At 39.5% G+C, this 23,261-nt stretch overlaps 4 pseudogenes; all 4 read left to right on the top strand.

Annotated features, from left to right (window-relative positions):
* Positions 1–1,318: 1,318 nt before the first annotated feature.
* On the top strand, positions 1,319–2,501 carry LOC134612272 (4-hydroxyphenylpyruvate dioxygenase-like protein; annotated as a pseudogene).
* Positions 2,502–8,083: 5,582 nt separating this feature from the next.
* Positions 8,084–9,266, top strand: LOC134612271 (4-hydroxyphenylpyruvate dioxygenase-like protein; annotated as a pseudogene).
* A 5,584-nt stretch (positions 9,267–14,850) lies between these two features.
* On the top strand, positions 14,851–16,033 carry LOC134612270 (4-hydroxyphenylpyruvate dioxygenase-like protein; annotated as a pseudogene).
* A 5,587-nt stretch (positions 16,034–21,620) lies between these two features.
* Positions 21,621–22,803, top strand: LOC134612269 (4-hydroxyphenylpyruvate dioxygenase-like protein; annotated as a pseudogene).
* Positions 22,804–23,261: the final 458 nt, after the last annotated feature.

Here is a 23,261-nt window from a genome sequence, read left to right as displayed (position 1 = left end):
TTTTAAAAAACAAAAAAACGGAAGACCTAATAATTAGAGACCAAGACTTGTATACAGGGGTACCAAAAAAAAAAAATCAGACCTTTTTGGTTAAAAAAAAATTATTAAAGTAAATAAGTCTGTTTTTAAATCAAAAGTGTTTTTTTTCCCTGCAAGATGTGCACAGCTTGTCAAAAAAACAATTTAAAAAAAAAAGACATGCAGACTAAATTTATTTCTAAATCTACTAGCAAAGAGTATAAAAGTAACTATTCTGATGTACCATTTTACCAATGTGATACCTCCTCTGGTGCCCCTGTGGACTACAATACGTGGGGGATGACCACTAGATCATTTAAAATAGGTATACGGGAGCATATGGGCAACATACAGAGGGGGTATACTAAACAGCGTTTCTGCACAATATCACAACAGGAATCCTTCACATATCAGTTTTACTACCAGTCAAAAAAAAAAAAAGACTGGAGGGGCGAGGACAATTTTAAAGAATTAAGTAAAAGAGAGTAAGGTGGCTATTTGAGTTAGACTGTCCCAAATGGTCTCAATTTAGACTTTGAATTGACCCTTTGTAAATATTATATTTTTATATGTACATGTAATATTTGTTCAAGAATCTAGTTTATTATACACTTTATACATACACACACACAAACCTTTATACTAAGCCCCCTATGCCCATCCAGTCTTCACTATATACTTTTTATATGTATGCGTTTGTACATTCATATGTATAGGTCTAAGTTTCCACATATGTGATTTTACTGTAGAGATTTGTCTCACCATACATTTGATCCCAAGAGGTTTTTATCTATGGCACAAACAATGAAGATTTGAATTTACAACTACCTCTATATGTTTAAATTAGGGCTGAATGTCTATATTTGTGTTTTTTGTTTTACTTTCGTTTGATGTATATACATTATGTGTTTATAATCAGTAATGAGCTATAGTTGCCCCAAAGCAATATGGAGGACTTTGCCTCGAATGGGGAAAGGCTATTATGAAGGATGATGAATTCGCGCCATAATGTCAGAAATGACTGACGCCGGAACAGCCGAAACTTCCGCCCAATGTGACCGGCAGTCTTTCAAGCAGCGGATTTAAATAGCAGCAGTTTGAACATTTTATGCACTGAAGACTCCTATCGAGTTGAAACGGGTTTGCATTTTAGTCTGTGTCACCTTCCAGAGATTAATTACCAAATTACAACAAGTCGGAAAGGATGCAGCATTTGCAAAATAAATTAAAAAGTATGCTTTACGATTCAGCCAGCAGACACACGTGGGGCCAGTCCAGTCCAGTCCAGAAACCCTTTACAATGACGTCTCGTCTGATCCGGTTAAGCCACATCATCCTCCAGGTATCCAATGCTCAGAAGAGTTGTCCAGGAGTTGATGACCAAGTATCAATTTCAGCCATTTGCTGCTCGAGGGCTAGATGGTAGAAGTCCAAGCCAAGTGGCCCTGAGAAATGGAGGAATGGTGTTCATGGTTAATGAAAACAACCAGAAGACTACCAAAGGATCGTCCATGCTGTATGATGCGGCTGTTCCATTGCCATCTCCAGATACCGCTTGCAATGTCAGCTTTGATGTGGAGGACGTACCAGGCTTTTGCCAGCAGCTACTTAACGAAAGATGCCAGCTGCTAGTTCCTCCTACAGAAGTCCATGATGACTATGGCTCGGTTACATTTTGTGTAGTGAAATCTGTGGTTGGACATGTGCGTCATACATTAATTGACCGCACAAGTTACGGAGACAACTTTCTTCCGGAGTTCCAGAACCTGAGAAGCGACAGTAATCCTGTTGTTCCTGGTGACTTGACCTGCATTGACCATGTCACTTATGCCTGTCCACGTGGGAGCTCACCACACATAATAAAGTGGTATGAACGATGTTTTGGTTTCAAACATTTCCCTCTGAGCAAAGAAGAGGATTGCGATAGAGGTTTTGAAATTAGTGGGCCCAACATCGGTCTTCGTTTGACTGCAATGGATTCCCCAGAGCTTGGAAAATGTAGTAAGTTGGTGTTGGCAGAATCTTTGCCACAGGAAGGAACCAACCAGTTAGATCTGTTCCTAAATCATCACAAAGAAGGAGGTATTCAGCATGTTGGCCTATTTGCCACAGATATCTTCAAGACTGCTCGGTCCATGGCTAATCAGGGAGTATGTTTTACTAGCCAACCTCCAACATATTACTCTGACCCCTCAAAGCAGGAGGAAATCCGGGGTGTAGGGCTACAAGCAGAAATCCTCTCACAGTTTGGGATTCTTTTGGATGCAAAGTCCCAAAACAGCGACATGCCAAACGGATACCTTTTGCAGGTGTTTGCCGAGCCCCTTTGGAGCAAGGACTCATTCTATTTGGAACTCATTGAGCGTAGGGGAGCAGACGGCTTTGGGGAGGGAAATGTCCGTGCTTTATGGAGAGCCCTAAACGACTTTCTTGAAGGATCCACCCAGAAAGACGATGAGAAAATTAGATCAACTGTTGCTTAGTCTACTTTATTCTGCAAAATTATTTATCTACATACACAGTACACTTTCTACATCCTTCTTCTCCCAAAAATGGACATTTTTTATTATAGCAGAAAAAATGGGGGTGATTTATAAAAATGACATTTCGTGATTGCTTCAGATTACCATTACTTCCAAAGACTTTGAACTTACTCTAGCTGCCAGGAGAATGTTGAAGGCAAACCGGCTTAAACTAGAGATCCTGCTTTATATTGGATGTGAAAATCAATGACAAATCGACTTATGGACCAACTGACCTCTTTGGTTATAAGTACATTGCCCGCATGTTCTACAATTTGATCCATGAGAGATGCACTCAACAACACTCCTTAATTAATGTCTTGTTGCTCTTCCCTCACCACATGTTCTTATTTTTAAAAAAAAACCTCAAACCTCTCCTTATTTGTTATAAAAAAAGTATGCTTTACACAGCGTATAAGGGTGATGTCACAGCACAACGGGAATCTAACGGGGAAGAGGTGAAAGTAATCCTCCTCCTCCTCCCACGACGGCAAGGACAGGACGCTTTACAGACGTGTTGTTGATGGAGGACATGCAGAGCTTTTTAAGTCCTATGCATCGCCACAGCCCTTCGGGATCCACCCTCAGAGAACGACTCGACCGACAGGTAGCAGACTACCTCGCCTTAACTGCAGATAGACACTGAGGAGCAATGAACCCCTTGACTACTGGGTGTGCAGGCTTGACCTGCGGCCTGTGCTATCCCAATTTGCGATAGAACTTCTGGCCTGCCCCGCTTCAAATGTCCTGTCAGAAAGGACCTTCAGTGCAGCAGGAGGTATTGTCACTGAGAAGAGAAGTCGCCTAGGTCAAAAAAGTCTAGATTACCTCACCTTTATTAAGATGAATGAGGGATGGATCCCGAAGGGACTGACAGTGGTTTTGTTGTCAGCACATTCAACTAAGTAAAGAACAAAGTAATTTCAGAAGAATATTTAATTCATTCAGATCTAGGATGTGTCCTTTTGGTGTTCCATTTCTTTGTGCAGTGTATATTTAACTACAACCCTATGACACCACAATGCTCATTTGCTCTATATAGGGTTGCCAAAAAGTAGGTATACAGTTAAATCAATGAATATGCTGCAGAATCCATTTTTATACCTGCCCTCCACTATTTTCTTTCCAAATGCCACATATATTTAAATGCCTGCAATTAAAATGACTCCTGTTGTGACATTCATTGATGCCACTGTATGTCGGTCTACTTTTGGTCTACCTGGTATATATTTATACTTGGGCACTTCAGAAATTTTCGTTTCGTACGAATGTATTCGCACGAAAAATAAAGTAGTTTAGTCAGAACCGAAATTCGTCAATTATTCCATTAGTTTTCGTACGATATTAGTTAGTATTTTCGTTTCGGGTAAACTCGTTTGTTCATTCGGCTTGTTCCTTTAATTGAACCAAATGAATTCATAAAACTATGTTCCCTAATCCCTAAATACCGAATAGCTTCAACCGAACTCAGTAAAACCCATTCGTTTCAAATTTTGTACATTTCTCTAACATGGCATTGAATGCTGTATTTCGTTTAATTTACGCCTAAAACTCCCGAACCGTCAAATGCACGAACGCTGCCAATCGCATGAAAATGTATTGGCACTATTAGTAAACTACCAAACACCACTTACTATAGTCATTCGCATGTCGAATGACATTGCAAATGCAATGCATTGCTTTTGCTTAGTTTTTTGGGGCTCATGAGTCATCATGCTTCCCTGACAGGTGGTACTGGCAACACAGTATCATTTTAGCAGGGAGTGGGAAAGTAGGAGCCAATTAAATAGGCTTTTACATACTGCCAGACAAAACTGTAAAAAATAAAAGTATCAACTCAAGGCAGTCCTTCAATGCAAAATCTATCCAGATTTTCAATAGGCCAGCCATTCAGCCATTTTGGAGCTCAGCCAGACCACCACCCTGTCAGCCATTTTAGGCACTTTCATAGGGACCTTGCCAGAAGTGGTCATGTCCTCCTCCAGCTCCTCAAGTGATCCACCCATGGATATAGTGGAGGGGGGCATTGGTCACTCTGGCCAGGATGAAGGAGAAGCAAGAAAAGGCAAAGAAAGCCTAGAATCTTAAAATCAGTATGTCCTGGGAGGAAGAATAAGTACGCAGATAGCTTTGGTGCAGAGGAGAATACAGTACTGGTAAACAAGCTTTGCCAGTACTACCAATGTATGTTTGGGGGAGCAGCCAAAAAGACAACACGTGCAACGAAAAACAAAATGTGGAGGAAGATTGCGGCAGCGGTGAACACTGTTGGAGGGAACAACCGCACTGAATACGTGGTGAAGAAACGGTAAGTGCACTTCTATTCCTAAAAAATAAATTCTTTGTGCCATGTTTTTTAAAAAACTTTTTTTTTCCCCATGTGCTTTTGCCTTTACAATATATTGACTGGCATAAACTCTTTAATGAAAAGAACACTGAGGATAAATGGATCATCTTCCAACAAATATTAGAAAGGTACATTTCTCAGTATGTACCATTGGGAAATAAATATAAAAGAAACAAATTAAAACCAATGTGGCTTAGTAGAAAAAGTAAAACAAGAGATTAAAAATAAGAAAAGGCCCCCCCTTTTCCTTTTTTTGCTTAGTGTTAAACCCTTCATGAAGTTATGAAGTTGTAAAACCTAAAAGTGACAATACATTATGTTGCAGGGATCGCACGAACCGCCACGGTAATACAATGTTAACGAAGGCTTTTGCGTAAACTGCAACAGCCTAAATACGAAGTATTGTAATGCATAAGTAAATGCTGGCTTCTGCGTAAGCCCTCATAGTGTTACAAAAATTTGGTACCATTTGTCGTCACGACAATTGTAATAGACAAACTATGCAACAATGTGCAATGTCAATCAGCAGTGGCCAAGGCCAGTAGGGTATTCATTCTCGGGAGGAGAATGTCATTTTGCCTCTTTATAAAATCACTGGTAAGACCACATATTGAATATGCTGTGCAATTTTGGGCACCTGTTCTAAAGAAGGATATTATGGCACTAGAAAAAGTGCAGAGGCGGGCTACAAAATTAATAAAAGGAATGGAACATATCAGCTATGAAGAAAGGTTAACAAATTTAAACATATTTAGTTTAGAAAAACGTCGCCTGAAAGGGGATATGATAACATTATACAAATATATATTTGGGGCCAATACAATCCATTGTGTGGAAATCTATTCACAAACCGGACTTTACATAGGACAAGAGGTCATGCGTTTAGACTGGAAGAAAGAAGATTTCGTCTAAGGCAAAGGAAAGGTTTTTTTACTGTAAGAACAATCAGGATGTGGAATTCTCTGCCTGAAGAAGTGGTTTTATCAGAGCCCATACAGATGTTCAAACAGCTACCAGATGCATACTTGCAAAAACAGAATATTCAAGGATATAATCTTTCAATGTAGGGTAATGAATACTTTGCCTTATGAATACATTGTAACGATCCTAACCGCAGTGTTCCAAGTGTTCATTTGGTAACGTGTGACGTATCTAGTTTATATACACGATTTCAAACGAGTTGGGCTGCAAAGCTACCAAACATTTTTTTAATACAGAGCAAAAAGTTTATTGACAGTCAAGTGATTATAGAGCGTATTTGTTTAATTTTAACAAATAACTTTCTAGTTTGACAGCTCCTTTTTACAACTTGGTACTGCGATGGGGATCAGATTCACTCCCAGTTACGCCAATTTGTTTGTCCCATAGGGAGGAATCTTTCCTACCAGGGCGTGACGATGGGGATGCGGGTCTGGTCCTCTATCGCAGATACATAGACGATACCTTTTTTTTACATGGAAGGGTACCAGGATCTCTCTAGACAAAATTCTAGATGGCCTTAACAGCAAGCATAGGAATATTTTAAACTAGCCATATTAGTCAAACAAAAGTGCAATTTTTTGATTTAGAAATTTATATTCAGAACCAAATCCACACGAGGACATTCTTTAAACCAGTGGATGTCAATGGTTATATTGCCACTACAAGCTGCCATTACGACCCATGGCTATGTAATGTACCGAAAAGCCAGTTAAATTGCAGTGATACAATAAACAAGCCCAACGTCTTAAAACATTTTTCGTAGAGAAAAAGAGATAATCTCTGCTACAATATAAGAATAAAGAGACCACTATTAAAAACAGAAGAACCGCTTTTAATTTTCGATTTTTATGGCGATGCCAACCGAATAAGATCCATCATTAATAAATACTGGTATATTTTAAAAAACAAAAAAACGGAAGACCTAATAATTAGAGACCAAGACTTGTATACAGGGGTACCAAAAAAAAAAAATCAGACCTTTTTGGTTAAAAAAAAATTATTAAAGTAAATAAGTCTGTTTTTAAATCAAAAGTGTTTTTTTTCCCTGCAAGATGTGCACAGCTTGTCAAAAAAACAATTTAAAAAAAAAAGACATGCAGACTAAATTTATTTCTAAATCTACTAGCAAAGAGTATAAAAGTAACTATTCTGATGTACCATTTTACCAATGTGATACCTCCTCTGGTGCCCCTGTGGACTACAATACGTGGGGGATGACCACTAGATCATTTAAAATAGGTATACGGGAGCATATGGGCAACATACAGAGGGGGTATACTAAACAGCGTTTCTGCACAATATCACAACAGGAATCCTTCACATATCAGTTTTACTACCAGTCAAAAAAAAAAAAAAGACTGGAGGGGCGAGGACAATTTTAAAGAATTAAGTAAAAGAGAGTAAGGTGGCTATTTGAGTTAGACTGTCCCAAATGGTCTCAATTTAGACTTTGAATTGACCCTTTGTAAATATTATATTTTTATATGTACATGTAATATTTGTTCAAGAATCTAGTTTATTATACACTTTATACATACACACACACAAACCTTTATACTAAGCCCCCTATGCCCATCCAGTCTTCACTATATACTTTTTATATGTATGCGTTTGTACATTCATATGTATAGGTCTAAGTTTCCACATATGTGATTTTACTGTAGAGATTTGTCTCACCATACATTTGATCCCAAGAGGTTTTTATCTATGGCACAAACAATGAAGATTTGAATTTACAACTACCTCTATATGTTTAAATTAGGGCTGAATGTCTATATTTGTGTTTTTTGTTTTACTTTCGTTTGATGTATATACATTATGTGTTTATAATCAGTAATGAGCTATAGTTGCCCCAAAGCAATATGGAGGACTTTGCCTCGAATGGGGAAAGGCTATTATGAAGGATGATGAATTCGCGCCATAATGTCAGAAATGACTGACGCCGGAACAGCCGAAACTTCCGCCCAATGTGACCGGCAGTCTTTCAAGCAGCGGATTTAAATAGCAGCAGTTTGAACATTTTATGCACTGAAGACTCCTATCGAGTTGAAACGGGTTTGCATTTTAGTCTGTGTCACCTTCCAGAGATTAATTACCAAATTACAACAAGTCGGAAAGGATGCAGCATTTGCAAAATAAATTAAAAAGTATGCTTTACGATTCAGCCAGCAGACACACGTGGGGCCAGTCCAGTCCAGTCCAGAAACCCTTTACAATGACGTCTCGTCTGATCCGGTTAAGCCACATCATCCTCCAGGTATCCAATGCTCAGAAGAGTTGTCCAGGAGTTGATGACCAAGTATCAATTTCAGCCATTTGCTGCTCGAGGGCTAGATGGTAGAAGTCCAAGCCAAGTGGCCCTGAGAAATGGAGGAATGGTGTTCATGGTTAATGAAAACAACCAGAAGACTACCAAAGGATCGTCCATGCTGTATGATGCGGCTGTTCCATTGCCATCTCCAGATACCGCTTGCAATGTCAGCTTTGATGTGGAGGACGTACCAGGCTTTTGCCAGCAGCTACTTAACGAAAGATGCCAGCTGCTAGTTACTCCTACAGAAGTCCATGATGACTATGGCTCGGTTACATTTTGTGTAGTGAAATCTGTGGTTGGACATGTGCGTCATACATTAATTGACCGCACAAGTTACGGAGACAACTTTCTTCTGGAGTTCCAGAACCTGAGAAGCGACAGTAATCCTGTTGTTCCTGGTGACTTGACCTGCATTGACCATGTCACTTATGCCTGTCCACGTGGGAGCTCACCACACATAATAAAGTGGTATGAACGATGTTTTGGTTTCAAACATTTCCCTCTGAGCAAAGAAGAGGATTGCGATAGAGGTTTTGAAATTAGTGGGCCCAACATCGGTCTTCGTTTGACTGCAATGGATTCCCCAGAGCTTGGAAAATGTAGTAAGTTGGTGTTGGCAGAATCTTTGCCACAGGAAGGAACCAACCAGTTAGATCTGTTCCTAAATCATCACAAAGAAGGAGGTATTCAGCATGTTGGCCTATTTGCCACAGATATCTTCAAGACTGCTCGGTCCATGGCTAATCAGGGAGTATGTTTTACTAGCCAACCTCCAACATATTACTCTGACCCCTCAAAGCAGGAGGAAATCCGGGGTGTAGGGCTACAAGCAGAAATCCTCTCACAGTTTGGGATTCTTTTGGATGCAAAGTCCCAAAACAGCGACATGCCAAACGGATACCTTTTGCAGGTGTTTGCCGAGCCCCTTTGGAGCAAGGACTCATTCTATTTGGAACTCATTGAGCGTAGGGGAGCAGACGGCTTTGGGGAGGGAAATGTCCGTGCTTTATGGAGAGCCCTAAACGACTTTCTTGAAGGATCCACCCAGAAAGACGATGAGAAAATTAGATCAACTGTTGCTTAGTCTACTTTATTCTGCAAAATTATTTATCTACATACACAGTACACTTTCTACATCCTTCTTCTCCCAAAAATGGACATTTTTTATTATAGCAGAAAAAATGGGGGTGATTTATAAAAATGACATTTCGTGATTGCTTCAGATTACCATTACTTCCAAAGACTTTGAACTTACTCTAGCTGCCAGGAGAATGTTGAAGGCAAACCGGCTTAAACTAGAGATCCTGCTTTATATTGGATGTGAAAATCGATGACAAATCGACTTATGGACCAACTGACCTCTTCGGTTATAAGTACATTGCCCGCATGTTCTACAATTTGATCCATGAGAGATGCACTCAACAACACTCCTTAATTAATGTCTTGTTGCTCTTCCCTCACCACATGTTCTTATTTTTTAAAAAAAAAAACTCAAACCTCTCCTTATTTGTTATAAAAAAAAGTATGCTTTACACAGCGTATAAGGGTGATGTCACAGCACAACGGGAATCTAACGGGGAAGAGGTGAAAGTAATCCTCCTCCTCCTCCCACGACGGCAAGGACAGGACGCTTTACAGACGTGTTGTTGATGGAGGACATGCAGAGCTTTTTAAGTCCTATGCATCGCCACAGCCCTTCGGGATCCACCCTCAGAGAACGACTCGACCGACAGGTAGCAGACTACCTCGCCTTAACTGCAGATAGACACTGAGGAGCAATGAACCCCTTGACTACTGGGTGTGCAGGCTTGACCTGCGGCCTGTGCTATCCCAATTTGCGATAGAACTTCTGGCCTGCCCCGCTTCAAGTGTCCTGTCAGAAAGGACCTTCAGTGCAGCAGGAGGTATTGTCACTGAGAAGAGAAGTCGCCTAGGTCAAAAAAGTCTAGATTACCTCACCTTTATTAAGATGAATGAGGGATGGATCCCGAAGGGACTGACAGTGGTTTTGTTGTCAGCACATTCAACTAAGTAAAGAACAAAGTAATTTCAGAAGAATATTTAATTCATTCAGATCTAGGATGTGTCCTTTTGGTGTTCCATTTCTTTGTGCAGTGTATATTTAACTACAACCCTATGACACCACAATGCTCATTTGCTCTATATAGGGTTGCCAAAAAGTAGGTATACAGTTAAATCAATGAATATGCTGCAGAATCCATTTTTATACCTGCCCTCCACTATTTTCTTTCCAAATGCCACATATATTTAAATGCCTGCAATTAAAATGACTCCTGTTGTGACATTCATTGATGCCACTGTATGTCGGTCTACTTTTGGTCTACCTGGTATATATTTATACTTGGGCACTTCAGAAATTTTCGTTTCGTACGAATGTATTCGCACGAAAAATAAAGTAGTTTAGTCAGAACCGAAATTCGTCAATTATTCCATTAGTTTTCGTACGATATTAGTTAGTATTTTCGTTTCGGGTAAACTCGTTTGTTCATTCGGCTTGTTCCTTTAATTGAACCAAATGAATTCATAAAACTATGTTCCCTAATCCCTAAATACCGAATAGCTTCAACCGAACTCAGTAAAACCCATTCGTTTCAAATTTTGTACATTTCTCTAACATGGCATTGAATGCTGTATTTCGTTTAATTTACGCCTAAAACTCCCGAACCGTCAAATGCACGAACGCTGCCAATCGCATGAAAATGTATTGGCACTATTAGTAAACTACCAAACACCACTTACTATAGTCATTCGCATGTCGAATGACATTGCAAATGCAATGCATTGCTTTTGCTTAGTTTTTTGGGGCTCATGAGTCATCATGCTTCCCTGACAGGTGGTACTGGCAACACAGTATCATTTTAGCAGGGAGTGGGAAAGTAGGAGCCAATTAAATAGGCTTTTACATACTGCCAGACAAAACTGTAAAAAATAAAAGTATCAACTCAAGGCAGTCCTTCAATGCAAAATCTATCCAGATTTTCAATAGGCCAGCCATTCAGCCATTTTGGAGCTCAGCCAGACCACCACCCTGTCAGCCATTTTAGGCACTTTCATAGGGACCTTGCCAGAAGTGGTCATGTCCTCCTCCAGCTCCTCAAGTGATCCACCCATGGATATAGTGGAGGGGGGCATTGGTCACTCTGGCCAGGATGAAGGAGAAGCAAGAAAAGGCAAAGAAAGCCTAGAATCTTAAAATCAGTATGTCCTGGGAGGAAGAATAAGTACGCAGATAGCTTTGGTGCAGAGGAGAATACAGTACTGGTAAACAAGCTTTGCCAGTACTACCAATGTATGTTTGGGGGAGCAGCCAAAAAGACAACACGTGCAACGAAAAACAAAATGTGGAGGAAGATTGCGGCAGCGGTGAACACTGTTGGAGGGAACAACCGCACTGAATACGTGGTGAAGAAACGGTAAGTGCACTTCTATTCCTAAAAAATAAATTCTTTGTGCCATGTTTTTTAAAAAACTTTTTTTTTCCCCATGTGCTTTTGCCTTTACAATATATTGACTGGCATAAACTCTTTAATGAAAAGAACACTGAGGATAAATGGATCATCTTCCAACAAATATTAGAAAGGTACATTTCTCAGTATGTACCATTGGGAAATAAATATAAAAGAAACAAATTAAAACCAATGTGGCTTAGTAGAAAAAGTAAAACAAGAGATTAAAAATAAGAAAAGGCCCCCCCTTTTCCTTTTTTTGCTTAGTGTTAAACCCTTCATGAAGTTATGAAGTTGTAAAACCTAAAAGTGACAATACATTATGTTGCAGGGATCGCACGAACCGCCACGGTAATACAATGTTAACGAAGGCTTTTGCGTAAACTGCAACAGCCTAAATACGAAGTATTGTAATGCATAAGTAAATGCTGGCTTCTGCGTAAGCCCTCATAGTGTTACAAAAATTTGGTACCATTTGTCGTCACGACAATTGTAATAGACAAACTATGCAACAATGTGCAATGTCAATCAGCAGTGGCCAAGGCCAGTAGGGTATTCATTCTCGGGAGGAGAATGTCATTTTGCCTCTTTATAAAATCACTGGTAAGACCACATATTGAATATGCTGTGCAATTTTGGGCACCTGTTCTAAAGAAGGATATTATGGCACTAGAAAAAGTGCAGAGGCGGGCTACAAAATTAATAAAAGGAATGGAACATATCAGCTATGAAGAAAGGTTAACAAATTTAAACATATTTAGTTTAGAAAAACGTCGCCTGAAAGGGGATATGATAACATTATACAAATATATATTTGGGGCCAATACAATCCATTGTGTGGAAATCTATTCACAAACCGGACTTTACATAGGACAAGAGGTCATGCGTTTAGACTGGAAGAAAGAAGATTTCGTCTAAGGCAAAGGAAAGGTTTTTTTACTGTAAGAACAATCAGGATGTGGAATTCTCTGCCTGAAGAAGTGGTTTTATCAGAGCCCATACAGATGTTCAAACAGCTACCAGATGCATACTTGCAAAAACAGAATATTCAAGGATATAATCTTTCAATGTAGGGTAATGAATACTTTGCCTTATGAATACATTGTAACGATCCTAACCGCAGTGTTCCAAGTGTTCATTTGGTAACGTGTGACGTATCTAGTTTATATACACGATTTCAAACGAGTTGGGCTGCAAAGCTACCAAACATTTTTTTAATACAGAGCAAAAAGTTTATTGACAGTCAAGTGATTATAGAGCGTATTTGTTTAATTTTAACAAATAACTTTCTAGTTTGACAGCTCCTTTTTACAACTTGGTACTGCGATGGGGATCAGATTCACTCCCAGTTACGCCAATTTGTTTGTCCCATAGGGAGGAATCTTTCCTACCAGGGCGTGACGATGGGGATGCGGGTCTGGTCCTCTATCGCAGATACATAGACGATACCTTTTTTTTACATGGAAGGGTACCAGGATCTCTCTAGACAAAATTCTAGATGGCCTTAACAGCAAGCATAGGAATATTTTAAACTAGCCATATTAGTCAAACAAAAGTGCAATTTTTTGATTTAGAAATTTATATTCAGAACCAAATCCACACGAGGACATTCTTTAAACCAGTGGATGTCAATGGTTATATTGCCACTACAAGCTGCCATTACGACCCATGGCTATGTAATGTACCGAAAAGCCAGTTAAATTGCAGTGATACAATAAACAAGCCCAACGTCTTAAAACATTTTTCGTAGAGAAAAAGAGATAATCTCTGCTACAATATAAGAATAAAGAGACCACTATTAAAAACAGAAGAACCGCTTTTAATTTTCGATTTTTATGGCGATGCCAACCGAATAAGATCCATCATTAATAAATACTGGTATATTTTAAAAAACAAAAAAACGGAAGACCTAATAATTAGAGACCAAGACTTGTATACAGGGGTACCAAAAAAAAAAAATCAGACCTTTTTGGTTAAAAAAAAATTATTAAAGTAAATAAGTCTGTTTTTAAATCAAAAGTGTTTTTTTTCCCTGCAAGATGTGCACAGCTTGTCAAAAAAACAATTTAAAAAAAAAAGACATGCAGACTAAATTTATTTCTAAATCTACTAGCAAAGAGTATAAAAGTAACTATTCTGATGTACCATTTTACCAATGTGATACCTCCTCTGGTGCCCCTGTGGACTACAATACGTGGGGGATGACCACTAGATCATTTAAAATAGGTATACGGGAGCATATGGGCAACATACAGAGGGGGTATACTAAACAGCGTTTCTGCACAATATCACAACAGGAATCCTTCACATATCAGTTTTACTACCAGTCAAAAAAAAAAAAAAAGACTGGAGGGGCGAGGACAATTTTAAAGAATTAAGTAAAAGAGAGTAAGGTGGCTATTTGAGTTAGACTGTCCCAAATGGTCTCAATTTAGACTTTGAATTGACCCTTTGTAAATATTATATTTTTATATGTACATGTAATATTTGTTCAAGAATCTAGTTTATTATACACTTTATACATACACACACACAAACCTTTATACTAAGCCCCCTATGCCCATCCAGTCTTCACTATATACTTTTTATATGTATGCGTTTGTACATTCATATGTATAGGTCTAAGTTTCCACATATGTGATTTTACTGTAGAGATTTGTCTCACCATACATTTGATCCCAAGAGGTTTTTATCTATGGCACAAACAATGAAGATTTGAATTTACAACTACCTCTATATGTTTAAATTAGGGCTGAATGTCTATATTTGTGTTTTTTGTTTTACTTTCGTTTGATGTATATACATTATGTGTTTATAATCAGTAATGAGCTATAGTTGCCCCAAAGCAATATGGAGGACTTTGCCTCGAATGGGGAAAGGCTATTATGAAGGATGATGAATTCGCGCCATAATGTCAGAAATGACTGACGCCGGAACAGCCGAAACTTCCGCCCAATGTGACCGGCAGTCTTTCAAGCAGCGGATTTAAATAGCAGCAGTTTGAACATTTTATGCACTGAAGACTCCTATCGAGTTGAAACGGGTTTGCATTTTAGTCTGTCACCTTCCAGAGATTAATTACCAAATTACAACAAGTCGGAAAGGATGCAGCATTTGCAAAATAAATTAAAAAGTATGCTTTACGATTCAGCCAGCAGACACACGTGGGGCCAGTCCAGTCCAGTCCAGAAACCCTTTACAATGACGTCTCGTCTGATCCGGTTAAGCCACATCATCCTCCAGGTATCCAATGCTCAGAAGAGTTGTCCAGGAGTTGATGACCAAGTATCAATTTCAGCCATTTGCTGCTCGAGGGCTAGATGGTAGAAGTCCAAGCCAAGTGGCCCTGAGAAATGGAGGAATGGTGTTCATGGTTAATGAAAACAACCAGAAGACTACCAAAGGATCGTCCATGCTGTATGATGCGGCTGTTCCATTGCCATCTCCAGATACCGCTTGCAATGTCAGCTTTGATGTGGAGGACGTACCAGGCTTTTGCCAGCAGCTACTTAACGAAAGATGCCAGCTGCTAGTTCCTCCTACAGAAGTCCATGATGACTATGGCTCGGTTACATTTTGTGTAGTGAAATCTGTGGTTGGACATGTGCGTCATACATTAATTGACCGCACAAGTTACGGAGACAACTTTCTTCCGGAGTTCCAGAACCTGAGAAGCGACAGTAATCCTGTTGTTCCTGGTGACTTGACCTGCATTGACCATGTCACTTATGCCTGTCCACGTGGGAGCTCACCACACATAATAAAGTGGTATGAACGATGTTTTGGTTTCAAACATTTCCCTCTGAGCAAAGAAGAGGATTGCGATAGAGGTTTTGAAATTAGTGGGCCCAACATCGGTCTTCGTTTGACTGCAATGGATTCCCCAGAGCTTGGAAAATGTAGTAAGTTGGTGTTGGCAGAATCTTTGCCACAGGAAGGAACCAACCAGTTAGATCTGTTCCTAAATCATCACAAAGAAGGAGGTATTCAGCATGTTGGCCTATTTGCCACAGATATCTTCAAGACTGCTCGGTCCATGGCTAATCAGGGAGTATGTTTTACTAGCCAACCTCCAACATATTACTCTGACCCCTCAAAGCAGGAGGAAATCCGGGGTGTAGGGCTACAAGCAGAAATCCTCTCACAGTTTGGGATTCTTTTGGATGCAAAGTCCCAAAACAGCGACATGCCAAACGGATACCTTTTGCAGGTGTTTGCCGAGCCCCTTTGGAGCAAGGACTCATTCTATTTGGAACTCATTGAGCGTAGGGGAGCAGACGGCTTTGGGGAGGGAAATGTCCGTGCTTTATGGAGAGCCCTAAACGACTTTCTTGAAGGATCCACCCAGAAAGACGATGAGAAAATTAGATCAACTGTTGCTTAGTCTACTTTATTCTGCAAAATTATTTATCTACATACACAGTACACTTTCTACATCCTTCTTCTCCCAAAAATGGACATTTTTTATTATAGCAGAAAAAATGGGGGTGATTTATAAAAATGACATTTCGTGATTGCTTCAGATTACCATTACTTCCAAAGACTTTGAACTTACTCTAGCTGCCAGGAGAATGTTGAAGGCAAACCGGCTTAAACTAGAGATCCTGCTTTATATTGGATGTGAAAATCGATGACAAATCGACTTATGGACCAACTGACCTCTTCGGTTATAAGTACATTGCCCGCATGTTCTACAATTTGATCCATGAGAGATGCACTCAACAACACTCCTTAATTAATGTCTTGTTGCTCTTCCCTCACCACATGTTCTTATTTTTTAAAAAAAAAAAACTCAAACCTCTCCTTATTTGTTATAAAAAAAAGTATGCTTTACACAGCGTATAAGGGTGATGTCACAGCACAACGGGAATCTAACGGGGAAGAGGTGAAAGTAATCCTCCTCCTCCTCCCACGACGGCAAGGACAGGACGCTTTACAGACGTGTTGTTGATGGAGGACATGCAGAGCTTTTTAAGTCCTATGCATCGCCACAGCCCTTCGGGATCCACCCTCAGAGAACGACTCGACCGACAGGTAGCAGACTACCTCGCCTTAACTGCAGATAGACACTGAGGAGCAATGAACCCCTTGACTACTGGGTGTGCAGGCTTGACCTGCGGCCTGTGCTATCCCAATTTGCGATAGAACTTCTGGCCTGCCCCGCTTCAAGTGTCCTGTCAGAAAGGACCTTCAGTGCAGCAGGAGGTATTGTCACTGAGAAGAGAAGTCGCCTAGGTCAAAAAAGTCTAGATTACCTCACCTTTATTAAGATGAATGAGGGATGGATCCCGAAGGGACTGACAGTGGTTTTGTTGTCAGCACATTCAACTAAGTAAAGAACAAAGTAATTTCAGAAGAATATTTAATTCATTCAGATCTAGGATGTGTCCTTTTGGTGTTCCATTTCTTTGTGCAGTGTATATTTAACTACAACCCTATGACACCACAATGCTCATTTGCTCTATATAGGGTTGCCAAAAAGTAGGTATACAGTTAAATCAATGAATATGCTGCAGAATCCATTTTTATACCTGCCCTCCACTATTTTCTTTCCAAATGCCACATATATTTAAATGCCTGCAATTAAAATGACTCCTGTTGTGACATTCATTGATGCCACTGTATGTCGGTCTACTTTTGGTCTACCTGGTATATATTTATACTTGGGCACTTCAGAAATTTTCGTTTCGTACAAATGTATTCGCACGAAAAATAAAGTAGTTTAGTCAGAACCGAAATTCGTCAATTATTCCATTAGTTTTCGTACGATATTAGTTAGTATTTTCGTTTCGGGTAAACTCGTTTGTTCATTCGGCTTGTTCCTTTAATTGAACCAAATGAATTCATAAAACTATGTTCCCTAATCCCTAAATACCGAATAGCTTCAACCGAACTCAGTAAAACCCATTCGTTTCAAATTTTGTACATTTCTCTAACATGGCATTGAATGCTGTATTTCGTTTAATTTACGCCTAAAACTCCCGAACCGTCAAATGCACGAACGCTGCCAATCGCATGAAAATGTATTGGCACTATTAGTAAACTACCAAACACCACTTACTATAGTCATTCGCATGTCGAATGACATTGCAAATGCAATGCATTGCTTTTGCTTAGTTTTTGGGGGCTCATGAGTCATCATGCTTCCCTGACAGGTGGTACTGGCAACACAGTATCATTTTAGCAGGGAGTGGGAAAGTAGGAGCCAATTAAATAGGCTTTTACATACTGCCAGACAAAACTGTAAAAAATAAAAGTATCAACTCAAGGCAGTCCTTCAATGCAAAATCTATCCAGATTTTCAATAGGCCAGCCATTCAGCCATTTTGGAGCTCAGCCAGACCACCACCCTGTCAGCCATTTTAGGCACTTTCATAGGGACCTTGCCAGAAGTGGTCATGTCCTCCTCCAGCTCCTCAAGTGATCCACCCATGGATATAGTGGAGGGGGGCATTGGTCACTCTGGCCAGGATGAAGGAGAAGCAAGAAAAGGCAAAGAAAGCCTAGAATCTTAAAATCAGTATGTCCTGGGAGGAAGAATAAGTACGCAGATAGCTTTGGTGCAGAGGAGAATACAGTACTGGTAAACAAGCTTTGCCAGTACTACCAATGTATGTTTGGGGGAGCAGCCAAAAAGACAACACGTGCAACGAAAAACAAAATGTGGAGGAAGATTGCGGCAGCGGTGAACACTGTTGGAGGGAACAACCGCACTGAATACGTGGTGAAGAAACGGTAAGTGCACTTCTATTCCTAAAAAATAAATTCTTTGTGCCATGTTTTTTAAAAAACTTTTTTTTTCCCCATGTGCTTTTGCCTTTACAATATATTGACTGGCATAAACTCTTTAATGAAAAGAACACTGAGGATAAATGGATCATCTTCCAACAAATATTAGAAAGGTACATTTCTCAGTATGTACCATTGGGAAATAAATATAAAAGAAACAAATTAAAACCAATGTGGCTTAGTAGAAAAAGTAAAACAAGAGATTAAAAATAAGAAAAGGCCCCCCCTTTTCCTTTTTTTGCTTAGTGTTAAACCCTTCATGAAGTTATGAAGTTGTAAAACCTAAAAGTGACAATACATTATGTTGCAGGGATCGCACGAACCGCCACGGTAATACAATGTTAACGAAGGCTTTTGCGTAAACTGCAACAGCCTAAATACGAAGTATTGTAATGCATAAGTAAATGCTGGCTTCTGCGTAAGCCCTCATAGTGTTACAAAAATTTGGTACCATTTGTCGTCACGACAATTGTAATAGACAAACTATGCAACAATGTGCAATGTCAATCAGCAGTGGCCAAGGCCAGTAGGGTATTCATTCTCGGGAGGAGAATGTCATTTTGCCTCTTTATAAAATCACTGGTAAGACCACATATTGAATATGCTGTGCAATTTTGGGCACCTGTTCTAAAGAAGGATATTATGGCACTAGAAAAAGTGCAGAGGCGGGCTACAAAATTAATAAAAGGAATGGAACATATCAGCTATGAAGAAAGGTTAACAAATTTAAACATATTTAGTTTAGAAAAACGTCGCCTGAAAGGGGATATGATAACATTATACAAATATATATTTGGGGCCAATACAATCCATTGTGTGGAAATCTATTCACAAACCGGACTTTACATAGGACAAGAGGTCATGCGTTTAGACTGGAAGAAAGAAGATTTCGTCTAAGGCAAAGGAAAGGTTTTTTTACTGTAAGAACAATCAGGATGTGGAATTCTCTGCCTGAAGAAGTGGTTTTATCAGAGCCCATACAGATGTTCAAACAGCTACCAGATGCATACTTGCAAAAACAGAATATTCAAGGATATAATCTTTCAATGTAGGGTAATGAATACTTTGCCTTATGAATACATTGTAACGATCCTAACCGCAGTGTTCCAAGTGTTCATTTGGTAACGTGTGACGTATCTAGTTTATATACACGATTTCAAACGAGTTGGGCTGCAAAGCTACCAAACATTTTTTTAATACAGAGCAAAAAGTTTATTGACAGTCAAGTGATTATAGAGCGTATTTGTTTAATTTTAACAAATAACTTTCTAGTTTGACAGCTCCTTTTTACAACTTGGTACTGCGATGGGGATCAGATTCACTCCCAGTTACGCCAATTTGTTTGTCCCATAGGGAGGAATCTTTCCTACCAGGGCGTGACGATGGGGATGCGGGTCTGGTCCTCTATCGCAGATACATAGACGATACCTTTTTTTTACATGGAAGGGTACCAGGATCTCTCTAGACAAAATTCTAGATGGCCTTAACAGCAAGCATAGGAATATTTTAAACTAGCCATATTAGTCAAACAAAAGTGCAATTTTTTGATTTAGAAATTTATATTCAGAACCAAATCCACACGAGGACATTCTTTAAACCAGTGGATGTCAATGGTTATATTGCCACTACAAGCTGCCATTACGACCCATGGCTATGTAATGTACCGAAAAGCCAGTTAAATTGCAGTGATACAATAAACAAGCCCAACGTCTTAAAACATTTTTCGTAGAGAAAAAGAGATAATCTCTGCTACAATATAAGAATAAAGAGACCACTATTAAAAACAGAAGAACCGCTTTTAATTTTCGATTTTTATGGCGATGCCAACCGAATAAGATCCATCATTAATAAATACTGGTATATTTTAAAAAACAAAAAAACGGAAGACCTAATAATTAGAGACCAAGACTTGTATACAGGGGTACCAAAAAAAAAAAATCAGACCTTTTTGGTTAAAAAAAAATTATTAAAGTAAATAAGTCTGTTTTTAAATCAAAAGTGTTTTTTTTCCCTGCAAGATGTGCACAGCTTGTCAAAAAAACAATTTAAAAAAAAAAGACATGCAGACTAAATTTATTTCTAAATCTACTAGCAAAGAGTATAAAAGTAACTATTCTGATGTACCATTTTACCAATGTGATACCTCCTCTGGTGCCCCTGTGGACTACAATACGTGGGGGATGACCACTAGATCATTTAAAATAGGTATACGGGAGCATATGGGCAACATACAGAGGGGGTATACTAAACAGCGTTTCTGCACAATATCACAACAGGAATCCTTCACATATCAGTTTTACTACCAGTCAAAAAAAAAAAAAAAGACTGGAGGGGCGAGGACAATTTTAAAGAATTAAGTAAAAGAGAGTAAGGTGGCTATTTGAGTTAGACTGTCCCAAATGGTCTCAATTTAGACTTTGAATTGACCCTTTGTAAATATTATATTTTTATATGTACATGTAATATTTGTTCAAGAATCTAGTTTATTATACACTTTATACATACACACACACAAACCTTTATACTAAGCCCCCTATGCCCATCCAGTCTTCACTATATACTTTTTATATGTATGCGTTTGTACATTCATATGTATAGGTCTAAGTTTCCACATATGTGATTTTACTGTAGAGATTTGTCTCACCATACATTTGATCCCAAGAGGTTTTTATCTATGGCACAAACAATGAAGATTTGAATTTACAACTACCTCTATATGTTTAAATTAGGGCTGAATGTCTATATTTGTGTTTTTTGTTTTACTTTCGTTTGATGTATATACATTATGTGTTTATAATCAGTAATGAGCTATAGTTGCCCCAAAGCAATATGGAGGACTTTGCCTCGAATGGGGAAAGGCTATTATGAAGGATGATGAATTCGCGCCATAATGTCAGAAATGACTGACGCCGGAACAGCCGAAACTTCCGCCCAATGTGACCGGCAGTCTTTCAAGCAGCGGATTTAAATAGCAGCAGTTTGAACATTTTATGCACTGAAGACTCCTATCGAGTTGAAACGGGTTTGCATTTTAGTCTGTGTCACCTTCCAGAGATTAATTACCAAATTACAACAAGTCGGAAAGGATGCAGCATTTGCAAAATAAATTAAAAAGTATGCTTTACGATTCAGCCAGCAGACACACGTGGGGCCAGTCCAGTCCAGTCCAGAAACCCTTTACAATGACGTCTCGTCTGATCCGGTTAAGCCACATCATCCTCCAGGTATCCAATGCTCAGAAGAGTTGTCCAGGAGTTGATGACCAAGTATCAATTTCAGCCATTTGCTGCTCGAGGGCTAGATGGTAGAAGTCCAAGCCAAGTGGCCCTGAGAAATGGAGGAATGGTGTTCATGGTTAATGAAAACAACCAGAAGACTACCAAAGGATCGTCCATGCTGTATGATGCGGCTGTTCCATTGCCATCTCCAGATACCGCTTGCAATGTCAGCTTTGATGTGGAGGACGTACCAGGCTTTTGCCAGCAGCTACTTAACGAAAGATGCCAGCTGCTAGTTCCTCCTACAGAAGTCCATGATGACTATGGCTCGGTTACATTTTGTGTAGTGAAATCTGTGGTTGGAAATGTGCGTCATACATTAATTGACCGCACAAGTTACGGAGACAACTTTCTTCCGGAGTTCCAGAACCTGAGAAGCGACAGTAATCCTGTTGTTCCTGGTGACTTGACCTGCATTGACCATGTCACTTATGCCTGTCCACGTGGGAGCTCACCACACATAATAAAGTGGTATGAACGATGTTTTGGTTTCAAACATTTCCCTCTGAGCAAAGAAGAGGATTGCGATAGAGGTTTTGAAATTAGTGGGCCCAACATCGGTCTTCGTTTGACTGCAATGGATTCCCCAGAGCTTGGAAAATGTAGTAAGTTGGTGTTGGCAGAATCTTTGCCACAGGAAGGAACCAACCAGTTAGATCTGTTCCTAAATCATCACAAAGAAGGAGGTATTCAGCATGTTGGCCTATTTGCCACAGATATCTTCAAGACTGCTCGGTCCATGGCTAATCAGGGAGTATGTTTTACTAGCCAACCTCCAACATATTACTCTGACCCCTCAAAGCAGGAGGAAATCCGGGGTGTAGGGCTACAAGCAGAAATCCTCTCACAGTTTGGGATTCTTTTGGATGCAAAGTCCCAAAACAGCGACATGCCAAACGGATACCTTTTGCAGGTGTTTGCCGAGCCCCTTTGGAGCAAGGACTCATTCTATTTGGAACTCATTGAGCGTAGGGGAGCAGACGGCTTTGGGGAGGGAAATGTCCGTGCTTTATGGAGAGCCCTAAACGACTTTCTTGAAGGATCCACCCAGAAAGACGATGAGAAAATTAGATCAACTGTTGCTTAGTCTACTTTATTCTGCAAAATTATTTATCTACATACACAGTACACTTTCTACATCCTTCTTCTCCCAAAAATGGACATTTTTTATTATAGCAGAAAAAATGGGGGTGATTTATAAAAATGACATTTCGTGATTGCTTCAGATTACCATTACTTCCAAAGACTTTGAACTTACTCTAGCGGCCAGGAGAATGTTGAAGGCAAACCGGCTTAAACTAGAGATCCTGCTTTATATTGGATGTGAAAATCAATGACAAATCGACTTATGGACCAACTGACCTCTTCGGTTATAAGTACATTGCCCGCATGTTCTACAATTTGATCCATGAGAGATGCACTCAACAACACTCCTTAATTAATGTCTTGTTGCTCTTCCCTCACCACATGTTCTTATTTTTAAAAAAAAACCTCAAACCTCTCCTTATTTGTTATAAAAAAAAGTATGCTTTACACAGCGTATAA

This window comes from Pelobates fuscus, chromosome 5 (genome assembly GCF_036172605.1).
Source record: "Pelobates fuscus isolate aPelFus1 chromosome 5, aPelFus1.pri, whole genome shotgun sequence".
NCBI lineage: Eukaryota > Metazoa > Chordata > Amphibia > Anura > Pelobatidae > Pelobates > Pelobates fuscus.
Note: the sequence above shows the minus strand (reverse complement) of the source record. Positions and strands in the feature narration are given on the sequence as shown.